The sequence below is a fragment of the Dermacentor silvarum genome, chromosome 10 (genome assembly GCF_013339745.2).
Source record: "Dermacentor silvarum isolate Dsil-2018 chromosome 10, BIME_Dsil_1.4, whole genome shotgun sequence".
In the NCBI taxonomy this organism is placed as follows: Eukaryota; Metazoa; Arthropoda; class Arachnida; order Ixodida; family Ixodidae; genus Dermacentor; species Dermacentor silvarum.
Genome location: NC_051163.1, coordinates 137149449 through 137169702, shown reverse-complemented (window position 1 = coordinate 137169702; position 20254 = coordinate 137149449). Strand labels below are relative to the sequence as shown.

Sequence of the window (20254 nt, the reverse complement as noted above, 5' to 3'; positions counted from 1 at the left end):
GTCAGCAATCGAGATAAGCAAGATATTCATCGTGAAGGTGCAGCGCGTACACAAGAAACGAGGCCAATAAGCCAAAGGCAACAGACAGGCGCTGGTAACAGTACAGCAGCATAGCGCAAATTACGCAGCCGACGTGGAAGGGGTGGGAGGAGGCTTTGTCCAGCCCGGCTCTCGAGGACCAGCGGAGCCTCGTGGAACGGGTGCGGGTGGCAGCCCTGTCCAACGGAGTCCCGGAACAGGAACCCGCCAGACCGTCTCCAGCAATAACTAATGCAACATATAATTTAAATAAATGTTTTAATACTTCATTGTCCTCGTTTCTTGTGGGCGTGCTGCAGTTTCACGATGAATAGCTACCAACTCGCCCAACTTTCAGTACTTTTATAAGCAAGAGATGTTTTGAGTATTGGTGAAAAATAAAGCAGGGAAGAGATTGATACCACCAGATCCGTAACCGCCGTAGCTACCTACGGCGGTTACGGATAGATACGGCGGTACAAGGTAGATAGATTACGGATACCTACGGCGGTACAAGGTAGATAGAAAAGTTTTGAGGAAGTGAAAAAAAAAAGATGAAGGAGATGTATACAAATGTGCTGGAATGAAAAGCACGTATAGTGTACCTGAATAAATAAAGCAGGCTAGGTGACTACTTGAGTTAGCGGAATCGGAAGGCAAGGCTGGCAACAGAGTGGGAGATGGCGGCCTGCGATGGAAAGCAGTCGTCACGCTCGTTGGCAACTCTTTCTTTTATTGATCAATTAAAGAGCGCCCTTCTTAAAAAATCTGTGTGTCTGCGAAGAAATTCCTAACATCTCAGAAATGGAATACACCGAAACCTTCGTGGTGAAGCGATCCTGGAAGCCGATGTCATGGAATTGCGCCGACGGTGATGCTCGTTGACTTTTGAACTGACGCTGTGTTGGTGCCGTCTTCGTGAGGTACTCACCGTAAAAGACACCCTTTATATTGCCTTGAAACGTGCGTGCGGACGCTCTGTGTGACGTCTACGAGACGCAACGGTACCGTCTTCGTGAGGTGCCAACATCGAAAATGTGAGTCTTCGTGCCACCTCAGAAACGTATGTGCGGACGCTCTGTGTGACGTCGGCAAGTCTATATTGCTGCAGGCGAAAAACTGTGTGTACGCCCAGGGAGATGCCTAGACAACCCCGAAGATGGCAGGTGGCGGCGCAACTTGCGAAATGATGCAAGCTCTGCTGGAGCAAAACCGGTGGTTACTGGAGCTCTTTGAGAGGAAACCTGAAGCGTTCCACGTTAGGCAGGACCTGAATAAAGCTATCCACGATTTAGACGGCGAGGGCTCACCCCACGAAGCTGGGGCGTGGCTTAAGAGTATCGATTCCATGGCGGTCCGGCACGGCTGGCCGGACAGCTTCAGACTAGAAAATGCGAGGCTTCACATGAAGGGACCTGCTTGATTTTGGCTTCAGGCCCGTGTCGATGACCTCACTACGTGGGAGGACTTCAAGATTGCCTTCAAAAAGACATTTGTGGGCCAGACAAGCACGGCCGAAAAGTGGAAGAAAAAGCAGTAAAGGGTCCAGAAGAGGGGAGAGTCCATCACGGCATACTTTCTCGAAAATACCTTGTCATGAAAGGGATTGGGCCTTGGTATGCAAGATACCATAACAACATAGCGGGCAACATTGCTGATTTCTACAGCATTAATGAGAGGGTAGCAGTCGTCGTAATAAAGCTGAATAGGAGGTACAAAATGAAGGTAGTACAAGCCTACGCCCCACCTTCTAGTCACGATTATGAAGGAATATAAGAGTTTATGACGATGTTGAATGAGCAATGAGAAAGGTGCAAACTCAGTATACTGTAGTCATGGGCGACTTCAATGCAAAAGTGGGGAAAAAGCAGGTTGGTGAGGAAGCAATTGGCAACTACGGCATGGATTCTAGGACTGCAAGAGGAGAGATGTTGATAGAATTCGCGGAAAGGAATAGGCTACGAATAATGAACAACTTCTTCAGGAAGCGCAGCAACAGGAAGTGGACCTGGAAAAGCCCTCATGGAGAAACAAGGAATGAAATAGATTTCATACTCTCTGCCGATCCAAGTATAGTGCAGGATGTGCAAGTGTTAGGTAAGGGAAAGTGCAGTGACCATAGGTTAGTGAGGTCTCGGATTTCGGTCAATTTGAAGAGAGAAAGAGAGAAATTAGTCAAGAGGAAACAGGCCAACCTAGAGGCAGTAAGGGTAAAAGCAGACCAATTCAGGCTGGTGCTCACAAACACATATGTAGCTTTAGAAAAGGAAGATAAAGACAACATAGAGGTATTGAAAGAAACCGTAACTAGGTTGATCTAAGAAGCAGCAATTGAAGTAGGAGGTAAGGCACCAAGGCAACCAGTAGGTAAGCTCTCCCAAGAAACAAAGGACCTAATAAAGAAACGACAAAACATGAAAATGTCCAACTCAAGAGACCAGATAGAATTCGCTGAACTGTCAAAACTTATCAACAAGAAGAAAGTAAGGGATATTCGAAATTATAACGTGGGAAAGATTGAGGAAGCCGCAAAATATGGACGCAGCATTAAATCAGTAAAAAGAAAGCTTGGCATAGGACAAGGCTAGATGTATGCACTGAAAGATAACTACGGTAATATCATCAGCAATTTCGATGACATAGTAAAAGCAGCGGAAGAATTCTATACTGACCAGTACAGTGCCCCAAAACAGCCAAGCTACTTTCATTCGAAATATGGATGAACCGGATAAAGAGGCTCTTTCTATAGCTAGCGATGAAGTTAGAAGGGCCTTGAAAGACATGACCAGAGGAAAAGCTGCTGGAGAAGATGGAATAACAGTAGATTTAATCAAAGATGGAGGAGATATCATGCTTGAAAAGCTTGCGGCCCTTTATACGCAATGCCTCACAACTTCAAGTGTACCAGAGAGCTGGAAGAACGCCAACATTATACTAATCCATAAGAAGGGAGACGTTAAGGAATTGAAGAATTATAGACTCAATAGCTTGCTTTCAGTATTATAGAAAATATTCACCAAGAGAATTTCCAATAGAATCAGGGCAACACTTGACTTCAGCCAACCAAGAGAACAGGCTGGCTTCAGGAAGGGATATTCTACGATGGATCATATCCATGTCATCAATCAGTTAATCGAGAAATCTGCGGAGTACAATCAACCTCTCTATATGGCTTTCATGGATTATGAAAAGGCATTTGATTCAGTAGAGATACCAGCAGTCATAGAGGTATTGCGTAATCAATGAGTACAGGAGGCATACGTGAATATCTTAGCAAACGTCTACAAGGATTCCCCAGCTACCTTGGTTCTCGACAAGAAAAGTAAAAAGTTACCTACCAAGAAAGGGGTCAGGCAAGGAAACACAATCCCTCCAATGCTATTCACTGCATGCTCAGAAGAAGTATTCAAGTTCTTAGACTAGGAAGACTTAGGAGTGAGAATCAACGGCGAATATCTCAGCAATCTTCGGTTTGTAGATGACATTGCCCTATTCAGCAACAATGGAGACGAATTACAGCAAATTATTGAGGACTTTAATCGAGAAAGTGTAAGAATTGGGTTGAAGATGAATATGCAGAATGCAAAGATAATGTTCAATAGCCTGGCAAGGGAACAAGAATTCAGGATCGCCAGTCAGCCTATAGAGTCTGTGAAGGAGTACGTTTATCTAGGTCAATTACTCACAGGAGACCCTGATCACGAGAAAGAAATTTACAGAAGAATAAAATTGGGTTGGAGTGCATACGGCAGGCATTACCAAATCCTGTATTCAACGTATTTCAACGTCTAATGAACAAGGTCCTCGGATTTCTGCGTAACACTGTAGCATTGTGTTACATGGACGACTTGCTGATTCCAACCAAGGACTGGGAAGACTTGCTGGTTCGGCTTAAACAAGTACTGGATGCTCTGCGAGCTGCTAGTCAAACCCTGAAGCTATCCAATTGTGTGTTTGAAAGTGCCGAACTCAACTACTTAGGTTTCAAGATTGTGAAAGGCTACCTGCCGCCAGGTGAAGTGAAGCAACAAGCCATATTGGACGCTAGCACGCCAACTGAGGTTCACATTGCCAAGAGATATCTGGGCCTGACATGAGTTTTCAGGTGGTTCATCTCCCACTATGCCTTGAAGGCAGAACCGCTTACTTCTCTGACCAAGAAAGACGCAAAGTTTACATGGGGTGTGGAGCAACAGGAAGCTTTCGACCAGCTCTGAAGAGAACTGACTGAGCCACCGGTTCTGAAGTTGTACGACCCTTCGGCTCCAACCGAACTCCACACGGACGCAAGCAAACATGAACTTGCGGTAATGATCCTTCAACAAGATGAGTCAGGACACTGGCACTTGGTGTTTTGTGTCAGTAAGCGCACCACTGAGGCTGAAAAGAATTACCATGCTGATGGCAATAGTCTGGAGTATGGCAATACTTAGTCAATTCCTCCTAGGCATTCCGTTCACGCTGGTAACAGATTGCGAAGCAATTGTGGATCTGAATGCGCATAAGACTCTTAAACCACAGATAGCAAGGCGGTTCGACTTAGTTCAAGAGTATGACTTCGAGGTGAAGCACCGAGCAGGTGAGAAAATGGCACATGTGGACAATTTGAGTCGTGAGCACGTAGGAGCGCCGGAGGACACGCTTGATGAGGTTGTCGATACAAAGATTGAAGTGTGCCTTGCCTAGAATTTAGAGGACCAAGTTGTGATCATCCAGCGATCTGATGCGGACTTGGCTAACCTCGCACGAATTCTCGAGAAGGCCAATCAAGGAAAGGCTGTTTTACGTGGAAGAAGACGGACTTCTTTTCGTGATGCCCAAGAGCATGCGTAAAACACTGTGTGTCAAGTTTCACGACTTATAGGGACACTTTAGTACAGACCAGTGACGAAAATCAAGAACTTTATTGGTTTCCTCGGATGAAGCTCTACGTGGACCCGCACATCCATAGGTGTTTCGAGTGTCTGCTCACAAAGATTCCAGGAGGGAACAAACCTGGAGAGAGAGAGAGAGAGAGAGAAATCACTTTATTCTGCGATTAAAAAAAAAGCATCGACGCCCTCAGTCCAGGGCGTCACAAACCTGGAGTTCTGCACTCGATACCACCTGGGAAGAGACCATTTCAACTTGTACACGTGAAACCATGTTGGTCCGTTTTGTGAGAAGTTCCAAGAAAAACCACTGAGGCTGAAAAGAATTACCATGCTGAGGCTGGTGGACAATCTGACCAAGGTTTTGTGCTCCTCTACCCCGTGCGAGAAACCTCAGCGAAAAATGCACTGCGGTGAATGCAGAGTTTTGTAACCGAGTTTGGACTACCGGAGCGCATTATCTCAGATCGTGGTTCCTGTGTCACGTCCCACGGCTCGAAGCCTTCTGTCAGGAAAATAGTGTGGATCACACACTGAACTCGGCTCACCATCCAAGGGCTAACGGTCAGGTGGGACGTGTGAATCGAACTCTGGTACCGTGTATTATGCCTACAATCAAGGACCCGACTCAAAGGACTGTGATTACAACCTGAAGGAGGTAGGGAGCTACCTAAACCACTGCATACAATGCCTCTAGAATAGTTCATTGTTGGGCTAGTTGGTTTTCCTTAACTAAACAAGTAACTTAGCGCAATAAAAAACACGGACACACTGATAGGGAAACAAAGACAAGTTGCTACACACACACACACACACACACACACACACACACACACACACACACACACACACACACACACACACACACACACACACACACACACACACACACACACACACACACACACACACACACACACACACACACACACACACACACACACACACACACACACACACACACACACACACACACACACACACACACACACACACACACACACACACACACACACACACACACACACACACACACACACACACACACACACACACACACACACACACACACACACACACACACACACACACACACACACACACACACACACACACACACACACACACACACACACACACACACACACACACACACACACACACACACACACACACACACACACACACACACACACACACACACACACACACACACACACACACACACACACACACACACACACACACACACACACACACACACACACACACACACACACACACACACACACACACACACACACACACACACACACACACACACACACACACACACACACACACACACACACACACACACACACACACACACACACACACACACACACACACACACACACACACACACACACACACACACACACACACACACACACACACACACACACACACACACACACACACACACACACACACACACACACACACACACACACACACACACACACACACACACACACACATATATATATATATATATATAAATATATATTGCCACCCAGCGTTTTGTGGAGAAGAGCACACGGGGAAGACGAGAAAGCAGAGGATCCGACTGGATGGTTTTGAGCTAGGACCAAACCACCTGTCATGTTGTTCCCTTGTCGTCCCTAAAGCACTGCACGGGCCGATTTCTTCAGCCCGGGCCCGGCCCGGGCCCGTTTTTTACGTTGGGCGCCCGCCGAGCCCGATCAAAACTTTTATGGCGAGACCCGGGCCCGGCCCGGCCCGGAAATAATCTACGTTACCCGCCCGGCCCGCCATCCCCTATACCTTAGGCCCGAGCCCGGCCTGAGCCCGACTCGAAACCGGCCCGAACCCGGCCCGAGACCGAAAAATAATGTTTTTCAGAGTTGAGACGCCCGAGAATAACTCGCTGCACGTTACATGCACACCACCAGAAAGCCCGAGCCCGGCCCGGACCCGCGTCAAAAAACCCGAGCCCGGCCCGGGCCCGGGTCAAAAAGCACACGCCGTGCCCGAGCCCGGCCCGAGCCCGTGAAAAAACTGTTCTACCCGCCCGACCCGGCCCACGGGCCGGGCCGGGCCCGGGCTTTCGGGTAAGCCTGAGCCCGTGCAGTGCTCTAGTCGTCCCACCGCGTGACAATATATACCCAAGACTGGATATATTACACAAAGTTAACCCTTGCCGCCCGGAAAATAGGAAGTTAAAAGAAGTGAATAGAAGACAGGAAAGATGGAAAAGTGAAAAGGAAAGACGAATATGGGAAAGACAGGAAAAGGCGACTAACAATTTCCCCTGGGTGGTTCAGCCCGGGGGGCGCCGTCTACGTGAAGCAGAGGCCAAAGGAGTGTGTTGCTTCTGCCGAGGGGCCAGAAAGGTCCAAACACCCGGCTTCGGGTCAACTCCCAGGATCTGAAAGCATCGATCCTTCTGGAAGCATTGACTCGATGCCACACCGGCACAAGAGGTAGTGTGTGAAGTACGGCTTAGGCCGTACGACATGCACAATTTCGGGGCCGAAGCTGTGGACACTAAGACAAGGCGCCGTCCGGAAATACCTCTTAAGTAACGTCACTGACACGTTTCAGAACCTTGTACGGTCCGAAATAGCGGCTTAAAAGTTTTTCAGACAAGCCGGGACATCGAATAGGGGTTCACACCCAGACTCCGTCGCCGGGGCGGTAGGCAACGTCTCGACGGTGGAGGCTGTAACGTCGTGCATCGGCACCTTGTTGGTAACTGATGTTTACGCGAGCCAGTTGGCGGGCTTCTTCGGCGTACTGAGTGTAGTGCTCGGCGTCTGGAGCAATGTCATCGGTTGTGTCGCACGGAAGCATAGCGTCGAGCATGGTTTGCACGTTGCGTCCCTAAACAAGACGGAAAGGTGAAAATCGCGTTGTTTCCTGTATTGCCGTATTGTAGGCAAACGTGATGTACGGAACAATCTCGGCACAAGTTTTATGCTACACGTCTACCTACATTGACAGCATGTCTGCAATTGTTTTGTTTAACCTCTCCGTCAGTCCATTCATTTTTGGATGGTAGGCTGTTGTTTTTCGATGACTCATGCAGCTCAGTCTGAAAATGTCCTCCGTCATGAGTGCTGTAAAGGACGTGCCCCTGTCCGTGATCACACACGACGGGGCGCCATGCCGCAAGACGATGTGGTGTACGAAAAACTTTGCGACTTCGGATCAAGAAATCGCTCACAAATTCCCCGAGAATGACCAGGATCTGATTGACACCCTAAAAACCAGATACCTGGGTAGCGACCACATACGACACTGCCTCCTAAAATACGAAGGGGAACCAAAACCAGAACTGGATGCTCCGATCACGGAGGAAGAGGTGTATGCCGCGGCACGAGCCTCACAGCGCAGCACTGATCCCGGTGCTGACAAAATCACCAATGCCATGATTAGAAACCTGAGCCCGATGCACATCCTGGACTTGACCGAATACCTAAACGAGAAACTTTGGAGCAAAGGCCACGTACCGAACGAGTGTAAACACGCGGAAATCGTGACGATTCCCAAACCCGGCAAGATGCCCGCGATCAACGCCCTGCGTCCCATCTTGCTGACTTCATGCCTCGGCAACTTATACGAGAGGGTCATCGGATCCCGCCTCCAACACTACATAGAGGACAGTGACCTCTTCCCGCACACCATGCTTGGCTTCAGGCCAGGACTTTCTGCGCAAGATGCTTTCCTAAGCCTCAGGGAAGAAGTTCTCAAGGGCATCCCGAAGGGAGAACACCTCCTGCTCGCACTCGACCTGAAAGGGGCCTTCGATAACATCTCTCACGAGGCCATTCTCAAGGGACTGAACGACATCAGCTGCGGAGAGCGCATCTTTAATTACGTCAAATCGTTCCTGACGGGCCGGACGGCAACCATCGGAATAGGCCAGACTCGATCGGATAAGATCGACGTACCGAACAAAGGAACGCCGCAGGGGGTGATAGTCTCCCCGATTCTCTTCAACGTCGCGATGCTAGCGCTGACCAAAGAGCTGCGGAAGATCCAGGACCAAGGCCCTATACACAGACGAGATCACGCTCTGGGCCCCCAAGGGCTCCCTCGCGCGAAAAGAGGCGACCCTTCAAGAGGCCGCGACGGCCATGGAGAGATTTGCGGCAGCGAGCGGGATGCGTTGCGCGCCCGAGAAGCCCGAGGTGACCCGGGTGCATGGAGGAGGAATGTACAAGTCCCCCGGCCCTATCGAACTCTATCTAGAGGGCCACAAGATCAAGGAAAGCAATAAGACTAGGATTCTGTTATTTTTTGGATCCAAAGCAACCTGAAAGCCTCCCACACCATCCAAACCCTAAGGTCCACCACCATCCGGATCTCGCGGATTATCTAACGAATCACAAGAAGCCGCAAGGGAATGCTAGAAGGGGACACGCTCCGCCTCGTCCAGGCTCTGGTGATCAGCAGAGTAACGTATAGCATGCCGTATCACTATCGCTCGCTAAACAAACGCGACCAAGAACAAGTCGATGCCATCATCAGAGGCGCGTACAAAACGGCCCTGGGTCTCCCTTTTACCACCTCAAACGAGAAGTTAGCGGCTCTCGGGTTCCACAACACCATCGCTGAGTTGTCGGACGCGGTAATGGCTTCGCAAAAAGCCAGACTACAGAACACGGCGGTGGGTAGAGCCATCCTCCACCGGACCGGAACGGCAACGGAGCTTCGTGCCCTCGATGGGCAACGAGCACTCCCGCCCGAGGTCAGAAGCAAGATCAAGGCGAACCCCATACCAAAGCACATGAGTCATGAACTACGCGAAGGACGACGCAAGGCTCGCGTCGACAGACAGCGCCGACAATTCAAGAGTGACCCGTACGTAACGTAAGTGGACGTGCCGGCGCATCCTGCAGGGGGCATCTTCGTGGTAGCTGCCGTGAACGGGAGCGACAACTCCTTGACCCTTTCGAGCTGCGTCAGGGCAGAGACCTCAGCTACGGCTGAGACCATAGCCGCGGCGCTAGTGATAAAACAACATGACAGGGCGGGCAGGGAAGTTCATGTCGTTACCGACTAGCAACAGGCCTGCCGTAACTTTACGAACGGACGAACACCGCTGCTGGCGGCTCAGATTCTAGGCCCGAGGCAGCAAGAATCCCATCAAATCACATGGACGCCGGGTCACGTGGGACTGGAGGGGAACGAAAGGGCGAACGCCTTAGCTCGAGCGCTAATCAATCGAGCGGGGCAAAACCAATCGTCTCATGAATTCCCACCCTTTAACTTCGTGCCCCTGCCATCCAATTACTGTGACCGACTCGAGATACAGCGACTCAACCGCAGGATTTATCGTCCCCCTCACAAAAAGCTCAGCACTGATGAGGCAGTAGCTCTCAGGCTTATCCAAACAAACACATTTCCAAACCTGCACAAGTACAGCAAAATATACCCACGAACATATCGCGGCATCTGCCCCTGGTGCGGCGCTACACGCCCTACACTTTTTCACATCTCGTGGGGGCGCGGGGGCAAACCACAACACTTAAAGACGCCTAGTACGTCATTTGAGCGGTGGGAGGTACAGCTGACCGGCGATACCCTGGCGAGACAGGAAGCTCTCGTCCAGCAAGTACGTCGAGCAGCCATGGCCACTCGAGTACTGGAAGGAGGACACCACCCACTCGCCCTCAAGATCAACGACCTATATGATTCAAATAAATGTTTTCCTCTCTCTCTTGCGACTTCGGAAGCCGTGCCGCGGGACAGTGCTTTTGTCTCGGCTTAACGAGTGAGGTAATCCTTTGCAACGCAATCCATTTATTTCCAGCGGAGGACAAAGAAAAATGTCCTAGAAGGTCCATTCCCACGAGGTCGAACGGGGTCCTAGGTGGTGAAATTGGTTGAAGTAGGCCCGCAGGTGTCACAGGTGGTGTGTTGCGGCGCTGACACTCGCGGCAAGCTCTCACAGCGGTGTACGCTACACGAAAGTCGTGGCCAGTAGTGCTGCTGTCGCACACGCGCGAGAGTCCGCGAATAGCCCAAGTGTCCTGACGTGCGTTCGTCGTGGCATGCAAAGAGGATGTCGTCACTCATCCGTCAGTAGGCACAACAAGGAGAAAGGCTTTGTCACTGCCACAGGCATATTTATTGTACAGGATGTCCCTTCTGAGACAAAAGGTGGATATCTTGCGAGCAATATGCCGAGAAATTTCAGATTCCCGGCCTTCCAGGTAGTCGATAAGAGGCTGTAATTCTTTGTCCGCTCGCTGCCTGGACATGAAGTCAAAATCAGAAATGGCCCCGAGGAAACCATCGTCATCCTCAGAGCTCAGAGCAATATGTCCCACAGGTGCGCGGGAAAGCGCATCGGCGTCTTCGTGTTTGCGCCCGGACCTGTACACAATAGTGATGTCAAACTCCTGCAAGCGCAAACTCCACCGAGCAAGACGGGCAGACGGATCTCTGAGATTTGCCAGCCAGCACAGCGAGTGATGATCAGTCACCACTTTGAAGGGATGGCCGTAGAGGTAAGGTCGAAATTTGGTCGTCGCCCACACGACTGCCAGGCATTCTTCCTCTGAAGTAGAGTAGTTGGCCTCGGCTCGAGAGAGAGTACGACTGGCGTAAGCTATGACGTGTGCAACATGGCCATGTTGTTGGACAAGGACAGCCCCTAGTCCGACTTTGCTAGCATCTGTGTGGACCTCTGCATCTGCCTACACATCAAAATGGGCAAGTACAGGTGCTGTCTGCATGCGCTGTCATAGCTCTGGGAAGCTGTCTCTTGCTCTGTGGTCCAGACAAAAGGTACATCGTCTCGGGTAAGTCGCGTGAGCGGTTCGGCTATCTTGGCGAAGTTGGCATAAATCGACGATAGTAAGCGCACAAGCCAAGGAAACGTCGCACTGCTCTTGTGTCTGATGGAATAGGAAAAGCGGCGACGGCTGCAGTTTTGTCTGGGTCGGGGAGACTCCATCTGCACTCACGACATGTCCAAGGGTTTGCAGCTCTTCATAGCAGAAATGACATTTTTGACGTTTCAGCGTGAGTGCAGCGGAACGAGTCGCTTCCAGCACCGTTTTTAGGAGCTTTAGGTGTTCTTCGAAGGTGTCAGCGAACATGACTACATCATCGAGGTAAATAAGGCAGCTTTGCCATTTCAAGCCCACAAGAACGGTATCCATCATCCCCTGGAAAGTGGCCGGAGCAGAACAGAGGCCGAAAGGAAGAACTCGGAATTCATAAAGGCCGTCTGGGGTTACAAAACGCCGTCTTTTCTCGGTCTCGCTCATCAACCTCAATCTGCCAATAGCCACTTTTGTTATCAATCGATGAAAAGTACTTTCGCGCGCCGCAACCTGTCGAGAGTCGTCAACCCGAGGGATCGGGTAAACATCTTTTTTTTGATGTTGTTTAGCTTCCTGTAATAAACGAAGAAGCGTAGTGTTCCATCCTTCTTCTTCACTGTTCCACTGGCGATGACCACGGGCTGCTGGATGGTTGAATGACTCCATCGTCGAGCATCTCCTTTACTTGCGTCTGAATCGCCTCGCGATCTTTAGCAGAGACACGGTAGGGATGTTGTCGGATAGGGCGAGCATCATCCTCGGTAATTATTCGGTGCTTGGTGAGGGGTGTTTGGCGGACTTTAGACGAAGAGGCGAAGCAAGACTGAAATTCCTTTAAAAAGTCGTGAAGTGCAGCTTTCCTCTCATCCGAGAGCTTCGAATTGACGTCGATGCGGTCAAGAAAATTGTCATCACCATTAATTTCCTTGGATGCGAAGCACTCTGCGACGTCGGTGACAGGATCTACACAGGCGACGGTAGTTCCGCAGAAAAGATGTCGATGTTCGTAGTTGAAATTTGTGAGGAGTATTTGCGACCACCCGTCACGAACATGAACCAGGCTTCGGGCAGCGCATACACCTTGAAGCAGGAAAAGAGAGACGTTGTTTTCGGCGACCATGTCCCCGTCTCGGAGGGTCTCACATGTGACTTTTACTGGAACAGTCGCTCGTGGTGGCAATGTCACGCTCTCGTTAGCAACACGCAGCGAAGGTTTACGACACCTCTCGGCGTCTTGCTCTGTGGAACGTAGTGTCGAGAAGGTCACGCTGCGCTCACGAAGACTTATAATTGCACCGTACTCGCGACGAAAGTCCATACCGAGGATGAGTTGACGCGAACACTCTTGGAGGACGAGGTAGATGACTCTAAACGTCGACGCACGAATTTTAACTCTTGCAGTGCAGCGGCCCAGCGGAATAACAACGTGACCTCCAGCTGTGCGAATGCGCGTTCCATTCCAAGGGGTCATAACTTTCTTAAGAATCGTTGCCAATTTCCCGCTAATAATTGAATCATCTGCACTTGTGTCCACCAATGCGCTGACCTTGTAGACCGTCTATCAGCACAGGAATGTCCAGCGAGACTCGGTCACCAAGTTCAGATGGGGTAACCGGCGATTATTTGCCACTGCACTCACACGGGGATGTGACCGATGTGTTGTCTTCCTCAAGCGTAGAACTTGCCGTTTTCAGTGAATCTGCGACATTCCGTACAAGCGTCGATGAGAGGTCTTGCCCACTTTGAGTTCCAGCGACCTCGCCCCCGAAGGCCGCTGCCTTCAGTTTTCCCGACGGGGGCTTGGCGAGCGGCCCTGTGCCGTCACCCCGAAACGTGGACGAATGGTTGAGGGGCGCCTCGGAGACGGTGACCGCGAGTGACGTCGTGTGAAAGGTACCAGTTGCTGGGCCAGATACTCATCAATTTCTCTTGGCCTCTGGCCAACCTGAGGACGAGGCGAGTTGATGGAGAAACCGTGCAGCCCAAATTGTCGATACGGACACTCGCGGTAGACGTGACCGGCCTCACCGCAATGGTAGCAGAGGGGTCGTCTGTTTGACGTACGCCAGAGATCAGACTTCCGCAGGGGTGCACGGCGACCGTCGACTTCCAAGCCAGCGTGCGCAGCTTGAATTGAGCTTGGCGGCGTCGTCTGAATTGAGATTGCGGGCGAGAAACAGGCATGGAGTTTCTCAAGCAGTCCGCATATGTACGGGGCTGAATATCTGCGAACATGGGGGCCGGTGCCGCAGCAGTGAGCACCACGTTGGGCATCTGTGGGTATCGGTGGCTGTGCAGTGCTTGCTCAACCTCATCGCGGATAACACTGGCGATGGAGCCAACCATTCGCCGTCTCGCTCCATACAGCTTCTCCATTTCTTCGCGGATGACAGAGCGAACAATTTAGCGAACCCATTCGGTGCTACTGCTCCCGAAGGTGGCCAACAATTCGGTAGCTGACGTGGCACTATATCTATATAAATAAATAAATAAATAAATAAATAAATAAATAATAAATAAATAAATAAATAAATAAATAAATAAATAAATAAATTGCCACCAGCATACCGAGAACGAAAAGAAGCCCGCCGCATCATACTGTGTTCCAAAGAACCGCCACTACACAAGCGTCAGGCAAGGCCCACGCCACGTGCTGACAAACCATCGGCGGCTTGTGCTCGAGAATCGGAGGAATAGCACGTGACAGACGGCGACGAAGAAGAGAACGACGTTCTAAGAAGCGACGCTCGAAGGACCTTTGATTTAGGGTTCAGTCTCTTGAGTTAACGGGCACAGGTTCACCCTGAATAATCCAGTTTTTCTTAGAATCTGTTGTCGTAACTGTTGATATATATATATATATATATATATATATATATATATATATATATATATATATATATAGATTCTCTTGTCACGCAGGCGCGTACTGAACAGTAAGAACGGGCACATGTGCATGAAAGGCGTTTGCGGATGAAGTAAAATTCAGCATCAAGGAATGAAATAGACGGCTCACTTATACACCGATCTCTGTGCTTCTTGATAAAGAAGGCCTCCAGTGTAAGTCGAGAAGAGGCATTGCCACTTCTGCGCAGAATGTTAGTCTCATAAAATCGAGCGTCACACCCACACGCGGTACTCACACGCGAACATGGGCCACCAAATGCACGCCCTTATCCTCATTTTTGGTTATTTTTTGCGCATGTTCCTTTAAGGGGTCATTCATACAACGTTCGGTTTGGCCGATATAAAACTGCCCACAATGGTGCAAGGGATGGCATAGATAACCCCTCTGGAGCACTTAACAAAGGGCTTCTCATGCCTAGTGCTGCAGCCCCACCGGTTCTCACAGCAAACTCGAGAGCACAGCTTCAAAAGCTTGTTGGGCGCAGAAAAAATAAGAGGTATACAATGACGGTTCGCAATCTTTTTAAGGTGGTGTGGCACTTTGTGTACATAGGGTATTACCTCCAGCCTCAACATCGGTCGTTTGACCTCTGCTCTTGCCCTTCGTGCTCCAAGCTTTACTTCTTGCAGCGGAGATTCGGCTACAGCGTGCCTTGAAGCAATTACTGCATTTTGATTGGCATGTGACCGTGTGTGGGTGTGACGCTCGATTTTATGAGACTACCATTCTGGGCAAGAGTGGCAATGCCTCTTCTCGACTTGCACTGGAGGCCTTCTTTATCAAGAAGAACAGAGATCGGTGTATAAGTGAGCCGTCTATTTCATTACTTGATGCTGAATTTAACTTCTTGCGCAACCGTCTTTGATGTACGCGTGCCCGTTCTTATTCGGTATGCGCATGCGTGACAAGAGGATATATATATATATATATATATATATATGTACAATCCTTCCCTTCCATAAAACAGTTTTGAGTAGCGCTTGTCTTTGTCTCCTTTTCTTGTGTCCATGTTTTTTTTTTGCGCTAAGTTACTTGTTCAGTCATACAATGCCTCAACCGGCATATATAGTCCTTTGATGCTTCTGCATGGATATCAACCAAGGACGCAGGATGGTGTCCTCCGATGGCTAAACACGGAGAATAACGAGTGGGTGTGTCCGGAGCAACTTCACGAGACGGCTCAAAGGGATTGAGCCAGCAAGAAACGTGGAAGCATCCCTTCAGAGCGGACAGGCTGAGCGTTGGAGACATGCGCTGCGTTCCAGAGCACACCAGCGCCCCAACAAAAACCCAGAAGAAGTTCAGAGGTCCACTGACAGAAATACTCCCAGTGAACAGCTACAGAGCGACTGAGATGAACGGAAAGAAAAGGGTCTACTCGACTACCGCCCACATCAGCCAACTGAAGAGATGGGGTGGAAGATGCCAAGAACTGTCCGACCAATCAAGCACCGACGAGGAGGACAGCGTGTCGAGAAGTAGCACACGTGTGTCCAAAAGACTTTTGTATCTTCGGGACTATGCCGTATGAACTGAGGACAGTTCACTGTCAGGAATGGCCGAGTGTTAGCGGAATCGGAAGGAAAGGCTGACAACAGAGCGGGAGATGGCGGCCCGCGATGGAAGGCAGTCGTCACACTCGTTGTGAACTCCTTTCTTATATTTATCAGTTAAAGAGCACGGTTCTTTAAAATCTGTATGTCTGCGAAGAAATTCCTAACACTTGTCACTGCCCCGCTTCAAAGGAGATGTCGATAAGTCATCATCATCATCAGCATCATGAATGCGTGAGAGAGGAACCTGGCTGCACACGTAACGCTTTGGCGGTGGCAATATGGCACATCGCTACGTTGCTTCAATGCTCCTATAACATCGACAGTCAGCGTGGAATAGGTCGTGCCACCGTTTTTATTTTATTTTTTTTTCCTGTGGAGGGGAAAAAATGTAGCGTTCCGGTTCACTACAACTTCGTGAAAAAATAACGTTTTTATGTTTGGTTCAGTTCTGCTTCGATAACCTGAAGAAAAAAAGACTTTTAGAACGGCCTGCTTATTTGCCAATTTCTCTTAGTGGGTAAACGCCATCACTTGGAAAGAAGAAAACGTGCTCTGCCGGTGCTGCGACTAGACCCAAGCTCAGTAAAGCACCCTCCGCTCAACGCCGATAAAATGTGAGCTTGTATGTTCACTTTATTTGCCCAAACTTCTTGCCGACACCCTTTATTGCAAATAAGTAGGAACTAAGAATTGGGGCCGATAGTGTTGGTTTGTTGGTGACGCTTGACTTTGGCATGGCCCGACTTAGAAAAAAAGCCCGCTGGTTCTTCTTGTTACCCTGGATAGATCTCGGAGAACATTTCGAGGAATATTATGGAGGAATTGTCGCAGGGAACACAGCTGCAGAACGGTTGACAGTCAAAGCGGGAACTGCACAAGTAGCAACCTTATTGTGTCACATTTGTCCCCCAGATCTCAGTGCCCCCAGATTCTAGCACCATGGTCTGTGAAGTAGAGTGAAGCAAAAAATGGTTCGCACGAAAACCAAATGTTGCGCTATGCTCTGTGCGTCCTCAAGCCGTTCTTTAAGGGCGTTCCGGCACCTTTCAGCGTGTCTCTTTTTCGCCACGGGGACACTCCCGGCCACTTATTTCTCCCGTACACCCTTCTACTGGCAAGCCACTTACAAGACTGATCGGTGACAACCGAAAGACCACCGGCAAAACCGCACTGCACCTGTCCTCTGTGCCTCCAAGATATAGTTCCCTAGGAATGGCGATATTTTCAACCATGGAGATATATCTCACACTGCGGTGTTATTTCTTGTAAGTGACAAAATAAATAATGCAATTTTAGATGCACGAAGTTTGCGGTTATATAAACTGTTTGCCGCCGAATTCCGAAAATGCAGAATAGGCATGACATTTCCGTTAAATAAAAGTAGTCTTTAGCGTGTATTAATTTATGCAGTGGTTTGAATTTGTAGTGAAGTGCGCCGGAGATATCGCTTAGTTGTGTTTTAACTTAATCGTTTTTACGAGCTCGCTGACACGGGTTCAATTCTCCTGCCAACCTTCCCCTATGTTCTACCACTATGATAACTGCGAAGGACGCAAAGGAGGTGAGATCCGATTGCTACTTTGTGGGAAGCTCGACATCGGCGCCGCCAACACCGCCGCGGTGTTTCGAGGTTGAGGTACCAGAGCGGGAACGTAATTAGCGGAATGCAATTCGTCTTTAATTGCATTGGCAGACTTACGCGCGAGAAGATGAAGACGTCACTGTCTTCCAGGCCACCATCTTTCAGGTCAAATCGGACGCCAACGCGACTCAAGGTATTTTTTAAAATTTATACAGACATCGTACAAGGGTGAGTAGTTGTACAAAGCAGAAGGCACAATTTCACACAGGTCATACAGATGTATACAAAGGCATCACATTTGTCACTGTAATTATAAGCACTGTGAAATAGGCCAGGTTAATACCACGCGTATAGGGCACAGGGTACTACAAAAAAAAAAAAAAAAAAAGGCACGAGTACAAAAGTCAGAGTAACGCAAAACAAAAGACAGTCGATGATAAGAACAATAAGCGTCGGCAGTGTTGCCAGGTTTGGCTATATATAGCCAAATTGGGCTACCGGAAAGAAATTTTGGCGTTTACTTGGAGGAGTTGGCTATGTGTCTATGATTGGGCTACTTAAAATCTGCGACTTTGCTTTGTTTGGGCTAAGAATGGTGCCGTAATCCACGCTCCAGAGGTGGCTCTGATCGGGTAGAAGCAAATCTCGAAGGCCATGTTTTGTTGGCTGAGCCAGCCGGGGCGTGGCTGTGCGCATGTGCGTGCACGAAATGACCCCCCTCCCGCCTTCCCTTCCCTCTTTGCGCCGTTGTCTGAGCCGGTGGCTTTGATCTTTGATGCACTTAAACTTACACCCTGCTTGACCGTTAGGCACCTGATCCCCGGGCATCGGGATGAACGTGGGAGTAGCGGGTTTTTCACAGTATATACACTGTACTAACATGGCTATGCTCAGGAATGGAGATCAATAACATAGGGTCGTGGACGTCGGGTGATCGTGGCGCCGACATGAAAGAAGGGAAGCACGGGTGGATGACAAGCTCCAGTGTGTTCATGGCCATGTCTAACGGGTGAAGTATCACGTCGGGCACAGCTTTCGACCTACTCCACGTATCTCGCGCGAAGCTTTACTGCCATTTTCCTTTTCCTGCTAGATCAATTTTTCTTCGCGCTTACATTCGAGATTCATTTCGATAGGTTGGACGTATGATTGGATCCTCCTCAGAGAGGAGAATCCAAACGTGGGGAAGTGGGCCAAGTATGCGAGACCATATAAAAAAGAATGGGAGCAAGACCCCGAGCCAAAGGTGGGTTCTGGTGCATTTACTTCTTGGTGGTTTGCCTGTAACATCACGGATGCCGATACTCATTCTGCTAATATCGAAACAAGTTTGCCACTATGACATCAGTGCACCACGTCACATGAACTTCACCCACCGTGTTAGCTTAGCTTTTGAGGTGTCGTGCTGCCGGCTCGAGGACGCGGGTTTGATTCCCAGCCACGGCGGCCGTATTTCGATCAGAAATGCAGGTGTACATTAAAGAAGCCGAGGTGGCCAAAATTAAATCTGGAGTCCCCCACTGCGTCATGCCTCCCAATCATATCTTTGTGCGCCGTCGCGGCTTTTGCCATTTCGAGCGAGTTGGTTCGAGACGTGCTCTTCGCCGAAAACGACTGCGCGCTTCTTACACTAGTGTGCCGGTTTGCGTAGTAATCTATTAAAGCTCTGCTTACACCGATTCAGACAGTGAGTGGCATCTGTTGCCTGTCCCTTTTCTTAAAGCATGTTATTGGCGTGCTAGAGACCTAAGATGGCGGCCAGGTTGATTTAAATGGACACTATATAGGTAGTGTGTGTCCCAGCTAATCCGGGCCAAGCTAATCGAAAAAAAAAACGAGAAAACAAGATAGGACGATGAGACAAATAACGCGAGATATCATAGCGCGAAATACTTCTTTTACCTCATCAAAAAAGTAGCCGTGAACACGTCGCCGTCGCTGATCGCTGGTCAGCTGAACTTCTACGCCATAGGCAGAAATGACGTGAGAGATCGATGACGCTGAACATTATTTTGCGTTCACGACAGCTAAAAGGCAGAGTTCGTAGTTAATATTACTGTAAATAACTAAAAATAACAACTTAGTACTATCTGTAATAAAATAAAAGCACTGATTTAGCCCTCTGCAGCGATTCGAAGGAACTTAAGAGCTTCCGGGGCCAACCAAAAAGTGTTCTGTGCAAGCATGATGTCGCTGTTGTTGTTGTCAAGGGCTGACCATCATGGCGGCACGGTAATTTTGTTACGACGGGCTGTGCAAAAAATATTGCCGTAGTCGAATGTGAAAATGTATACACAAATAAAACTGCAAATAAAAATGGCTATATTTGGCTACGAATTGTTTTGCACTTTTTTTCTATTTGGGTACATTTGGGCTACAATTTCTCTAGCTTTTGGCTACGCCGGCTCGTCGGACCTGGCAACACTGAGTGTCGGTAATAAAAACAATTTCACATGCGTTACAATATTATCTTC

General features: G+C 49.2%; 1 pseudogene; it reads left to right on the top strand.

Annotated features, from left to right (window-relative positions):
• The first annotated feature begins 1129 nt into the window (after positions 1 to 1129).
• Positions 1130 to 16196, top strand: LOC119431871 (uncharacterized; annotated as a pseudogene).
• Positions 16197 to 20254: the final 4058 nt, after the last annotated feature.